This window comes from Pan paniscus, chromosome 16, assembly GCF_029289425.2.
Source record: "Pan paniscus chromosome 16, NHGRI_mPanPan1-v2.0_pri, whole genome shotgun sequence".
NCBI lineage: Eukaryota > Metazoa > Chordata > Mammalia > Primates > Hominidae > Pan > Pan paniscus.
The window spans coordinates 39,654,559-39,669,086 of NC_073265.2; the positions used below are offsets into that span (position 1 = coordinate 39,654,559).

At 42.9% G+C, this 14,528-nt stretch overlaps 1 pseudogene; it reads left to right on the forward strand.

Moving 5' to 3' along the window:
- The first annotated feature begins 8,127 nt into the window (after positions 1-8,127).
- On the forward strand, positions 8,128-9,512 carry LOC100991514 (adenosylhomocysteinase-like; annotated as a pseudogene).
- Positions 9,513-14,528: the final 5,016 nt, after the last annotated feature.

The following is a 14,528-nucleotide window of genomic DNA, read 5'->3' on the forward strand; positions in this document are numbered from 1 at the left end:
TGCTACCTTTTTTTTTCTTTTCTTTTCTTTTCTTTTCTTTTCTTTTCTTTTCCAAGACTGGTTTTGCTGTGTTGCTCAGGCTGATCTCAAACTCCTGGTCTCAAGAGAAGATGCTACATTTTAATAGGAAGGAATGAATTTTTAATGGTGGCATAAGTCAGAGGAAGAGATTTGGAGACATAGGGATCTTAAATGACCTTGTCTCTCTGTCTACCTGGTCTTGCTACTAAATAGAATAACAAATTTATTGTGAAAAATAAATTAATTGTGGAAAGAGAGCCAGATTATCTCAAAGGCAACATATGTTAGTGAATCACAGTCATTGCCAGTTTCGGATTTTGTGTATGGTAAGGGCATAGGAACCCAATCAGGGTGGAAGGGCAGGCTTGAAGGTGCGTTTACGTGGTAATTTACAACAAAATTGATAAAAGTATTCCCTGTCTCCATTAAAGAATAGGAGGGGGGGTTGCTGGTGGAGATTATTGAAGGGTACTAAACCACTCCTTAATTTTCCCTCCTTGGTGTCAGCTACATTAGCAGTCAGGTAACATACATTGAGCACCTACTGTGTATATTTAATCTTTTTGTAACATGAATATGAGATTTTTTCATATACAAGATTCTATGAAAATTTTGTGTTTGTCCATATTGAAACATGAGTTGGAACAACAGAAATCATCAATATAATCTGCTAATCATATTTGACACTTTTCTCATAAAAAGAAGAAAATATAAATCACTTGATCTTTTCCATACAGTCCAATTATGAAACAATGAAAAAGTCTACTTAAGAATTTTCCCATAATCTAAATTATCACACTCCTAGACAGAGATATGTAAACAAGCTCATCCAGTCATCCCATTTTTCTCCATTCATATACAATACACAGACACTCCATTACATTCTGAACTATGCTCACCTATCTACAGAGGTACTGTGTAATCACAGAAATACTTACCCAGTTCACACACTATTCTGACCCACAGAGAGGACACACATTCACACTTACTACATGTTTACACACCTAATATACTCGCACCTCTGTGACAAAACTTTTTTTTAACAGTTTTGTTATAATTTGTTATATAAATGTAGGAAAAACAACCAGAATGGTATCGCCCTTTCATACATTTCTATCACAAAAAGAACCATTAAAAGTGATTTATACATTGTACCTCTGTATTTGGCAGATTATAGAATGACATACTGGGAGATTTAGAATTTAAAAATATTACAGAGATAAGATTATAAGCTCCCAGTAACTATATAAAGAATCTCATCATCTAGTTAAAATTTCAGAAATCTTCCGCAAGATTTCTCACAGCTATTTAAAAAGCAAATTCAGATTGAAGAGAATGTTGTCTCATGACTGAGTAAAGTAGTGTTTCTTTCTTCAGGGGCAATCTGTGACCACCAGCATGAGAGTCACCGTGAGCATTTAAAAATGCTTCTTGGGACTGGATGCAGTGGCTCACGCCTATAATCCCAGCACTTTGGGAGGCCGAGGCGGGTGGATTGCTTGAGGTCAGGAGTTGGAGACCAGCCTGGCCAACATGGCGAAATCCCATCTCTACTAAAAACACAAAAATTAGCTGGGCGTGGTGGCACGCACCTGTAGTCACAGCTACTCCAGAGGTTGAGGCAGGAGAATTGCTTAAACCCAGGAGATGGAGGTTGCAGAAAGCTGAGATCGCTCCACTGCATTCTAGCCTGGGCCACAGAGTGAGATTCTGTCTCAAAAAAAAAAAAACTTCTTGGCTCCATCTCTTTACCTACTGAGTGAAAACACCAGGATGGCTGTTATGCATACTTGAGGAAAGACGCACTCATCTGTCTGCTAGATAACACAGGTACTCTGGCTCTCATCGGGCAGCTTAGCAACAAGCTGGCTCAGCCTAAGGCAGAAACCAGGATTGATATGGAAAACTCCCCAGGTGATGGGTGTCTAAAACCTTGTTACATATGGCCAGGCGCAGTGGCTCACGCCTGTAATCCCAGCACTTTGGGAGGCCGAGGTGGGCGGAACACCTGAGGTTGGGAGTTCGAGACCAGCCTGACCCACATGGAGAAACCCCATGTCTACTAAAAATACAAAATTAGCCAGGCTTCGTGGCGCATGCCTGTAATCCCAGCTACTTGGGAAGGCTGAGGCAGGAGAATCGCTTGAACCTGGGAGGTGGAGGTTGCGGTGAGCCAAGATCGTGCCATTGCATTCCAGCCTGGGCAACAAGAGCAAAACTCTGTCTCAAAAAAAAAAAAAAGCTATGTTACATATATAGACCAACACTATTTTAACCCCAGTAGAAAAACTCCAAGTTTTCCAAATTGGCTGAGTGATCTCTGCTCCCTCCAAACTCCTTCATGGATAAGTGAGGTGGCAGTGAGTCTGATCTCTCTTCTGAAACACTTTCAAAGGTGCGTCCAGTCATATCAGCAGCGAACACAGCTTTCTATGGGTTGGTGAGAGACTAGGGGATCCCATGCATTTGTTTAGCCCTGAGTTTGCAAGTTTTTGTTTTGGGCTTACACTGGGTGTTGTTGTGCTGTTTATTCAAGCCATGTATTGCTTGATAACATGGAAGTTTGAAAACCACCAGGCATGTATTATTTAATACATTTGCCAATGATTTGGAAGAAGTAAACACTCCATAAAAACATCACATTTCTATTCCCATAGATGACCTCATATTACTTGTTAGTTAGGAGTCACATAAAGGAGAATAAATTGCAGAAATTTTTTTTAGAATTTTTTTCTCTTTTTAAAGACAAGATCTTGCTGTGTCACCCACGCTGGAGTGCAGTGATGCAATCATGGCTCTCTGCAGCCTCAATCTCTTAGGCTCAAGCAGTCCTCCCACCCCAGCCTCCCATGTAGCTGAGACTACAGGCATGAGCCACTCCATACAACTTATTATTATTATTATTACCATTGAGGCAGGGTCTCACTATGTTGCCCAGGCTGGTCTCAAACTCCTGGCTTCAAGATATTATACTGATTTGGCTTCTCAAAGTGCTGGGATTACAGGTGTAAACCACTGTGCCTAGCCATATTTTTTTTAGAATTTTGACTTGAAGTATCTTCTTTAAATTACGTGCTTCCTTTAAAATATTACTACAGCTAAAACTTAATAGCTATTTTTTGTAAATATGTAGAAAATACTTAAGTATGTGTGTTGATGTTATGATCTCAATTCAATACATTTATAGCTCAACAGTTCCTATGGTTGTTGAATGGGATCCTCTTTTTGCCAGTTAATGTTAATATGACAAAATTGCAGAGACAATTCATAAGAAGTTTATTTTTATTTTTATTTGAATAGTTTTTGGGGTACAGGTGGTTTTCAGTTACCTGGATAAGTTATTTAGCAGTGATTTCTGAGATTCTGGTGCACCCATCACCTGAGCAGTGTAAGGTGTGCCCAAAAGACTGCTATATGTAGTCTTTTATCCCTCTCGTCCCTCTCCCTTCCCCTCCCAAGTTTCCAGAGTATGTTATATAATTCTTATGCCTTTACATCCTCATAGTTTAGCTCCCACTTATAAGTGAGAACATATAATATTTGGTTTTTCATTTCTGAGTTACTTAGAATAATGGCCTCCAGCTCCAACCAAGTTGCTACAAAAGACATTATTTCATTCCTTTTTATGGCTGAGTTCATAAAAAGATTAAGTAAGACTGGCCGGGCACAGTGGCTCACGCCTGTAATCCCAGCACTTTGGGAGGTCAAGGCAGGCTGATTGCTTGAAGTCAGGAGTTTGAGACCAGTCTGGCCAACATGGTGAAAACCCATCTCTACTAAAAATACAAAAAAGTAGCCAGGCGTGGTGGCACATGCCTGTAGTCCTAGCTACTCAGGAGGCTGAGGCAGGAGAATCGCTTGAACCTGGGAGGCGAAGGTTGCAGTAAGCCTACATGGCGCCACTTCACTCTAGCCTGGGTGACAGAGCAATACTCCGTCTCAACAACAACAACAACAACAAAAAAAAAAAAAGAAGAAGAAGAGGATTAAGTAAGTCTTTGCTGACCTCCATCAGTAGGTAAAAATTTTGTATGATAGGCTCAAACACTGAAAACTTTCCCTTGTTGGGATAAAACCATGTGTATCTCCATTTCTAATACTGTATCCCAAGTATCACAACTGTGAGAAAGAGCTACTAAAAGCAGGGAAGGTTCAGAAGAAGACAAAGTAATCAGTGAAATGGGGAACCCCTCAATAACATACTAACCAGATTAAAACTCTAATTATCTTAAATGAAACAAACAAGGGCAGAGAGAAGACCTAACTGTAAAATTAAGAAGGGATAAAAAGTAAACAGAGTTGTTCATTAACTCATGAAATCATAGAATGAGAGGGCATCTCTTCCCTTATTGAGGTAAGTTTAGTCCAGTTAGAGAGAAGTATAACTTCATATTAAAATGTAAAACTCAGGCCAGGTGTGGTAGCTCACGCCTTTAATCCCAGCACTTTGGGAGGCCGAGGTGGGTGGATTACCTGAGGTCAGGAGTTCGAGACCAGCCTGACCAATATGGTGAAACCCTGTCTCTACTAAAAATACAAAAGCAATTAGTTGGGGGTGGTGGCATGTGCCTATAGTCCCAGCAACTCAGGAGGCTGAGACAGGAGAATTGCTTGAACTCGGGAGGCGGAGGTTGCAGTGAGACGAGATCGCGTCGCTGCACTCCAGCCTGGGCAAAAGAGCAGGACTACATCTCAAAAAATAAAAATAAATAAATAAAACTCAGCCATGTGGTGGCTCACACCTGTAATCCCAGCATTTTTGGAAGCCAAGGCAGGAGGACTGCTTGAACCCAGGAGTATTCAAGACCAGCCTGGGCAACATAGTGAGTTTCTACCAAAAAAAAAAAAAATTTTTTTTTAAATTAGTCTGGCATGGTAGTGCACGTCTATAGTCCCAGCTACTTGGGTGGCTGAGGTGGGAGGATTGCTTGAGCCCAGGAGGTCAAGGCTGCAGTGAACTGTGATTTTGCCACTACACTCCAGTCTGGGTGACACAACAAAACCCTGTCTCAAAAATATAAATAAATAAAAATCAATAAAATTTGTCCAGGTGTGGTGGCTCATGCCTGTAATCCCAGCATTTTGGGAGGCCGAGGTGGGTGGATTACCTGAGGTCAGGATTTTAAGAGCAGCCTGGCCAACATGGTGAAACTCCATCTCTACTAAAACTACAAAAATTAGTCAGCGTGGTGGTGTGCACCTGTAATCCCAGCTGCTTGGGAGGCTGAGGCATGAGAAGTGCTTGAACCCGGGAGGCGGAGGTTGCAGTGAGCCGAGATGGAGCCACTGCACTCCAGCCTGGTTGGCACAGCAAAACTCTGTCTCTAAATAAATAAATAAATAAATAAACATAAATAAATAAAATTCATATGACCCTAGGTGGGGAATTAATCAATTTTTTTTATAAGTTAAGATAAACCAGTGGCTGATAGAGTCCTAGTGAAGTGCAAAGAGAGGTAAGTACCTAACCTTTGATGTTGATATCTAGGACAGCCAAGACTTGCCACCATTTTGTCTGGTGATGCATCCTCTAGAGATAAAGTGTTTAATGGGCCATGCAACTGGGCTGATATGGTGTTAAAGCCAAATAAGCAGAAGGCCATTAGCCTGGGGTTGTTTCTGCACCCAGAAACCTTACACAAGCAAACCAAAACTTAATTTAGAGGAATTCCTTGTAACTGATTAAAATTTTTTATCGACTTTCTCTCAACTCTGTAGAATGCAGTGGAGATGCATAGAAAAAGTCTGAGACTATTTACACCTACTTTCTAAAAACGATTGTCTCATCTTCCTTTCTCTTTTCTTCTTTGTTCCTAATTCCCTTACTTCCTGACCTTTCTTACTTTTCCCCTCTTCCCTCTGTCACCATTTTCTTGCTAATGTAAACTTAGTTTATCATTGCCTGAAATCAGGAGTAAAGCCCAAATATTTAAAAAAAAAAAAAAAAAAAAGCTGGAAGAGGCCTGCTATGGTGCTCACACCTGTGATCCCAGGGCTTTGGGAGGCCTAGGTGGGAGGATCACTTGAGGCCAAGAGTTCAAGGCTGCAGGGAGGTCTGATTGTGCCATTGCACTATAGCCTGGGTGACAGACAGAGACCCTGTCTCTGGAAAAGAAAATCTGGAAGAGAATTGAAAAAAATTACTTGTGGGGCCAGGTGCGGTGGCTCACGCCTGTAATCCTAGCACTTTGGGAAGCCAAGGCAGGTGGATCACCTGAGGTCAGAAGTTTGAGACCAGCCTGGCCAACACATCTCTATTAAAAATACAAAAATTAGCCAGGCGTGATGGCGTGAGCCTGTAATCCCAGCTACTTAGGAGGCTGAGACAGGAGAATCGCTTGAGCACAGGAGGTGGAGGTTGCAGTGAGCTGAGATCGCACCACTGCACTCCAGCCTAGGCAAAAAGAGTGAGACTCTGTCTCAAAAAAAAAAAAAAAAGAAAAGAAAAGAAAAGAAAAGAAAAAGATTACTTATGATATGAGTGTATTATCTTTAGCTATTCATATGCATTGTCAAATCTCTGGGTCTTTAAATTCTAGCAAATGTTCCTCTTTTTCATAATGCTAATATCTTACATGTCTGTGAACTAGAGTTTTTTTTTTTTTTAGATTGTTGGACAATCGCGAGGGAGGAACTTTCTCTCCCATTTTTGATGTTTCTTCCTTGTGGAGGGAATGTAATTAGTGTAACTCCTGACCTTCCTGCACCTCTTTATTAGCTCTTCCCAGGGAAGTCATTTATTTGGTGGGTAAATTTGAGATGTAAATACTTGAGCATGTATGCTCTGCTTAGCTTCTCTTCGTCCTCTGGGAAACTGATTACATTTAAACATACACACACACACACACACACACACACACACACACACACCCACCCCAAGCCATGCTTCAGCCAATCATAGAGCCAACTACCAGCCAATGACAAACAGCCAGCCAGCTATTAGTTATATAACTAGGGACTTTCACTGGATCATACCTAAGCAAGGCAAATGCCTAGCTGTAGCCAATGAAGTAACTTCTTTACTTTTGCCTCCATGTTCAGCCTATAAGCATGCTGCTGCTCATGCTGTTAAAGTGGAGCTCTCTGAAGTTATTCTTTTTTTTTTTTTTTTTTTTTTGAGACAAAGTCTTGTGCTGTCACAGGCTGGAGGGCAGTGGCACAATCACACCTCACTGCAGACTTGACCCGGGTCCAAGCCATCCTCCCACCTCAGCCTCCCAAGTAACTGGGACTACAGGCATGCACCACCATGCTGGGCTATTTTTTTTTTTTTAACTTTTTGGTAGAGACAAGGTCTCACCATGTTGCCTAGGCTCGTTTTGAATTCCTAGGCTCAAGCGATCCTTCCACCTCAGTTTCCTAAAGTATTAGAATTACAGGCATGAGCCACTGCACCCAGCCTTGAACTTATTCCAATTTTGAGTGCTGCCTCATTCATGAATCCTTTATTGCTCAAATAAGCGTTAAATTTATTTTATGTGAAGCCTTTACCAGTGGTAATCATTGTCTTTAGGCAATAAAAAACAGATGGATAGAAAAGAATAAATGCTCAGTAAAGAAACCACAGGATACTTATGCTTTGGCTAAAAAAAAAAAAATTGGAATGAAAAATTTTATACAATGTTGCTAATTGTATCATATGAATAAAAGCTACGATTTTTAAATAAATTACTAACATTATTCACTTCTTGCATTATTCTGGATAAACATATTTTAGTGACCTACAAAGCCCTACGTAATCTCTGCTCCATTCCCTTCCCACCCATCTGAGATCATCTCTTATCATGATCCCACTCATTCACTCTATGCCAGCCATATGGCCTCCTTGCTGTTCCTCCAGCACACCCACCTTTTCCTGCCTCACTGCCTTCACCTGTGCTGCTCCCACTGCCTGGTTGCTCTTCTCCCACATGTATCCATGGCTTGTTCCCTCTCTTCACCAAAGGCTCTATGGAAATGTCACTTTCACAGGGAGTCCTTCCATGACTATCCCATTACAAATACCACTGTTGCCCTGCCCAGTGCTGCCGGCCCTGTGCCTGTCCCCGGTTTGAGGCTTGGTCCCCTTTTCCCGTGTCCATCATTCTGTGCAGAAGCACCGCCAGAATGTCTCATTAACTACTCTACGAGGTTGCTGACATTGGTTTGGCCGCCTGGGGATGCAAGGCCCTGGACACTGAGGAGAACAAGAAGCCAGGCCTGATGCACGTGTAGGAGCTGTACTCAGCCTCCAAGCCACTGAAGAGCGTCCGCATCACTGGCTGCCTGCACATGACTGTGGAGACAGTCATCCTCACTGAGACCCTCCTTGTCCTGGGTGCTGAAGTGCAGTGGTCCAGCTGCAACATCTTCTCCACCCAGGACCATGCAGCAGCTGCCATTGCCAAGGCTGGGATTCCAGTGAACGCCTGGAAGGGAGAAACGGAGGAGAAGTACCTTTGGTGCACCAAGCAGACACTGTACTTCAAGGACAAGCTCCTCAACATGATTCTGGACATTACTGGGGGCCTCACCAACCTCACCCACACTAAGTACCCACAGCTCTTGTTGGGCATCAGAGACATCTCCGAGGAGACCATGACTGAGGTCCACAACCTATACAAGATGATGGCCAATGGGATCCTGAAGGTGTCCACCATCAACGTTAATGATTCTGTCACCAAGAGCAAGTTTGACAACCTCTATGGCTGCCACCAGTCCCTCCCCAGATGGCATCAAGTAGGCCATAGGTGTGATGATTGCCAGCAAGGTAGCTGTGGTAGCGGGCTATGGTGATGTGGGCAAGGGCTGTGCCCAGGCCCTGCAGGGATTCGGGGCTCACGTCATTATCACCGAGATCGACCCCATCAATGCACTGCAGGCTGCCATGCAGCGCTATGAGGGGACCACCATGGACAAGGCCTGTCAGGAGGGCAACATCTTTGTCACCACCACAGGCTGTGTTGACATCATCCTTGGCTAGCTGCCCAACAGGCACTTTGAACAGATGAAGGATGATGCCATCGTGTGTAACACTGGACACTTTGACGTGAAAATCGATGTCAGGTGGCTCAACAAGAATGCTATGAAGAAGGTGAACATCAAGCCCCAGATGGACTAGTACTGGCTAAAGAATGGGCGTGGCACCATCCTGCTGGCTGAGTGTCAGCTGGTCTACCTGGGTTGTGCTATGGACCAACCCAGCTTTGTGATGAGTAACTCCTTCACCAACCATGTGATGGTGCAGATTGAGCTGTGGACCCACTCAGATAAGTACCCCATTGAGGTTCACTTCCTGCCCAGGAAGCTGGATGAGGCAGTGGCTGAAGCCCATCTGGGCAAGGTGAACATGAAACTGACCAAGCAGACTGAGAAGCAGGCCCAGTACCTGGGCATGTCCTGTGATAGTCTCTTCAAGCTGGATCACTACCACTACTGAGAGCCAGGCCTGTCCTTCACCTTCCAGCTGTTGTCCTTGCCCAGGCCCCGCCTCTCCTCCCTAAGAGCAAATGCCACCAACTTTGTGATTGGCTTGCCAGTGTTCCCCATCAACTCCCTGGGGCTGGTCACTCATCCCTCATGCTTTTCCAAGTGTGGCAAAGGGAATTGAGAGGACCCTCCTCAAGCCCTGATCATGATGGAGGTACAAGGGAGGCAGCCACAGGGAACCATGAGCTCAGTGGTCTTGGAACTGCTCACTAAGTCAGTCCTTCCTTAGCCTGGAAGTTGGTAGTGGAGTCACAAAACCCATGTATTAATACTTTACCATCTAGGCCTTCACCTGGTCTGTGGACTTATACCCCTGTGATTGGTTTACAGGCTCAGTGGTTCCTCAGCCCATGACAGATGAGAAGGAGCTATATTGAAGGGCAAGGAGGAACTGTTCGAATTTTCCTGAGAGCCTGGCTTAGTGCTGGGCCTTCTCTTAAACCTCATAACAATGAGGTTGGTACTTTTAGTCCTTGTTTTACAGGGGTTAGAATAGACTGTTAAGGCACAACTGAGAAAAGACAGAGAAGTAACAGCCAGAGGTTGAGAGGGGCCATTAAAACGTAAAAGCATAGATCTGCCACCACTTTGTAACAAGATGGTTTCTGTCACAACCCCAGAAAATAATTTGGCTTATGTTTATATAATGTTTAAAGAAAGCAATAAGGTGGGTACATAAAAATCTTAGTGCCAAAACACACACACACACACACAATCACTGTTGGCCAGGCACAGTGGCTCACACCTGTAATCCCAGCACTTTGGGAGGCCTAGGCAGGAGAATCACTTCAGCCAGGAGTTCAAGACCAGCCTGAATGACAAGGTGAAACCCCATCTCTACAAAAAATACAAAAATTAGTTGGGGATAGTGGTGCATGTGTATAGTCCCAGCTACTAGAGAGGCTGAGGTGGGACGGTCACTTGAGCCTGGGAGATCGAAGCTGCAATGAGCCATGAACATGCCACTGTACTCCAGCTTGGGCAACAGAGCAAAACCCTGTCTCAAAAACAACAATAACAACAACAAAAAAAAAACCCACAAACAAACAAAAACCACTGTCCTTGCTAGTCCTTTATCCTGTTTTATTTTTCTTCTAACACTTCTAGCACTTAACAACACTTGACATAGTCTACGTGTATTTGCTTATTGTATGTCTCCTCGACCAGAATGTAAGTCAGCTCCGTGTTGAGCAGGAATTTTATATTGTGAATCTAAAACAATGCCTGGCATAGAACATGCATTCAGCAAGTACTTGTTAAATGAATGGAAGATGAACCAGATTTTGGACTACTGCTTATGCTGGATGGCATGTAAATTGAAGCTGTGATCAAATAAAGGCCATACCTCTAAACAGCTGATGACCACTTAGATTCTAGGTGCCATAGATACTGCTGCCTGCTTTGTTACAATACTTTTTTTTTTTTTTTTTTTTACTTTTACTCTTTACTATTATTCATTACTGGATGGTGGGTGAGGGGAAAAATACAGAATACATGCCCTAGTCCAGTGCTGTCCATTAGAGCTTTCTTTAATAATGGAAGTAGCCTGTATCTGCTGGTCAATAAGGTAACCAATAGCTACCAGGGGCTGTTGAGCACTTGAAATATGGATATTTTGACTGAACTGAATTTTTAATTTTACAACTAGCTGTGGTTACTAGTTACTGTATTTAGCAGCCATGCTCAACAATCCTATAGGTCTATCTTAATTACTTTTATAGGAATGAAGAGTATTATAATTATTTCTCAATTATATATATTTGATTTTAATTTCTACAGAGGAAGAGGACAACAAAGTTTTGTGAACTATTATTCGTATAAGTTTGTAGTTGTTTAAGGAAAAGACTTCACAGAGAACAGGGCAGAGAGTAACACAATATCTGATTTCCAAAAAATTCAATCAAACTTTGATATGGATTTGGTCAAATCATTGCTTAATGGCCTCCTTAACATTATTATTAAACTGATTTATATAATTTGCTTTTTACTAATCAAATACGTTGTTTTAAATCTTAATTATTTTTTATTATAAAAGTAATACACATTCAGTGTAACAAGTTCAAATAATCTCTCAGGTGGATAAAATATGGACGTCCACCACACTGTACCTACCAAGATGCCCATACCCCAAAGATGATTGCTGTTAAACATTTAGAGTGCCTTTCCCGACTTTTTTGTCTAAGCACCTTTAAAAACCAATACTTTTGGTTTTCAGTGATAGCTCTGAATCCCCTTTAGGCATAGAGTGTGGGAAATTATATTTCTGCAGCAAACTCAGGCTCTGCAACATCAAGTGTGGATTCACTGGAAATTATTTGAAGTAACACTTAGAGATCATAGTAGCCAAAAAATGTTGGGAAATGAAAAAGGGGTTTTTAAAAATTAATTATCATTATTATTATTTTTTTCAAAGAGACAGGGTCTTCACTCCATCACCCAGGATGGAGTTCAGTGGCGGAATTACAGCTCACTGAAGCCTCAAACTCCTGGGTGCAACCAATCCTCCTGCCTCAGCCTCCCAAGTAGCTTGGACTGCAGGCATGCACGAACTGTGCCAGGCTAATTTTTTAATATTTTGTAGGGATAGGGTCTTGCTATGTTGCCCAGGCTGATCTCAAACTCCTGACCTCAAGCTATCCACGCACCTCAGCCTCCCATAGTGCTGGGATTACAGGAGTGAGCTCCCACACCCAGCCGAAAAAGGTTTTTGTGGAGGGAGTATGATCAGGAGAAAAATCATGGAATGTGCTCGAAAGAGATCTGAAGGGCCATGGAAGTCAAAAGGTTGAACTCCATAGAACAAAACATGAAGTATGGAAAGATTCTTTAAAAAACACTTGACTTTGGAACAAAATCCAAATTGTTCCCATGATTTCATTCTTTGACATTATGTTCATTTTGGTTATCTTACTCTTTTCTCAGAATTCCTCTTTAACAGAGAATTATCTCAAAGCCCCTGGCTAAGTTAATGCTTATGACTATGGTCACAAATGGATGGCTTGGATTTTATTTGTTTTGCAGTGTTTGTAAATTTTTTTATGTATACTGTTGTCAACTAACATAATCCGTATGTATATGGGTTATATATATATATATATATATATTCCCCAAATTTAAAAACCAGTTTGGAGATTTTTCCCACACACAGAAAATCAGAAAATTGGCAATACTCTGCCCCATTACCACATGGCAACAATGTAGACAGGCCATGAGTTCTCCACATGGCCCTAATCCCCACCACTCTTAAACAAATCTAATCAGTTGTATGTATATTATATATGTATATTGCTGTGCTTCTCCTTCCTGCCTGACCCTGGAAGACCCCTGTCTCAGTCTCTCTCAACATGTCTGAAGGACTCGAGAGCAGGTGTCAAAGGTGAAGGCCCTCATCTGGATTTAATGTCCTGGACCTTGAAACAGCAGCTAGTGTTTTGAGCTCTAAGCTAACACTTTGGACTTTCTTTTTTTTTTTTCGAGATGGAGTCTTGCTCTGTCGCCCAGGCTGGAGTGCAGTGGCACCATCTCGGCTCACTGCAAGCTCCACCTCTCGGGTTCACGCCATTCTCCTGCCTCAGCTTCCTGAGTAGCTGGGACTACAGGCGCCCTCCAACACGCCTGGCTAATTTTTTGTATTTTTAGCAGAGATGGGGTTTCACCGTGTTAGCCAGGATGGTCTCGATCTCCTGACCTCGTGATCCGCCCGCCTTGGCCTCCCAAAGTGCTGGGTTTACAGGCGTGAACCACCGCGCCTGGCCACACTTTGGACTTTCAGTCATGTTTTCTTTCCCCAATGAAATAGAAAAGTTTTATTTCAAAGAGGAAAAGGGTGCAACAGCTGCAACATACATAAAACCTATTTCGTTTTACTTGGGAGTGGGAATCAGGAAACCTGGGTTCTGTTTTTGACTTAGTTTGGATAAAGAAGGGTAGTTAAGCTGTCCTTATGTCTCTTACCAAATGGAGAAAATACTGCTGTAGTTCACAGCAATTTGGGGAGTTTTAGATTCTATGGAAAATGGAAATCCTATTTGTAACTTAGATTTTTTCTTTGGAGGAGGAGTCTCGCTCTGTTGCCCAGGCTGGAGTGCAGTGGCACGATCTCGGCTCACTGCAACCTCCACCTCCCAGGTTCAAGCGATTCACTGACTCAGCCTCCTCAGTAGCTGGGATTACAGGCACGCGCCACCACGCCCAGCTAATGTTTGTATTTTTAGTAGAGACGAGTTTTCGCCATTTTGGCCAGGCTGGTCTCAAACTCCTGACCTCAAGTGATCTGCCCACCTTGGCCTCCCAAAGTGCTGGGATTACAGGCGTGAGCTACCGCGCCTGGTCCAATTTTTAAATTTTTGTTTTGTAGAGATGAGGGTCTCCCTTTGTTGTTCAAGCTGGTCTCTGTCTCTTGGGATCAAGGGATCCTCCTGCCTCAGCCTCCCAAAGTGCTGGGATTACAGGCCTGGGCCACTGCAACTGGCCTTCATCACAAATTCATTGAACACACTTTCTTTATTTTATCCTTTTTTATTTTTAAAAATTTTTATTTCAGTTTTGGAGGAACAGGTTGCATGGAAAAGTTCTTTAGTGGTCATTTCTGAGATTTTGGTGCACCCATCACCCGAGCAGTGTACACTGTACCATGTGGCACACACTTTCACTTAAAGCATTTACTAGACCTCGCTAGCCAGATTTCCCATCCCTGAGACACCTGGAGTGTTCCTGAGGACTTAGTGACTATTGCCTAAAGCTCCACCCAAGTCAATTTTATGTTTACAGGCAACCGGAGCATCCAATCACCTTTCTCTAAGAGAGTACAAAGATCAGCTCGCGAGAAAGTTCAGACGTCTCATTTCGTTTCTATTAGACGGGCCCTTCGCCCAACCAGACGTCCGGAGTCTTGCTCTGCTGCCCAGGCTGGAGTGCAGTAGCGCGATCTCGGCTCATTGCAACCTTCGCTCCCCGGGTTTAAGCAATTCTCCTGCCTCAGCCACTGGAGTAGCTAGGATTACAGGCGCACGCCACCACGCCAAGCTAATTTTTTGTAT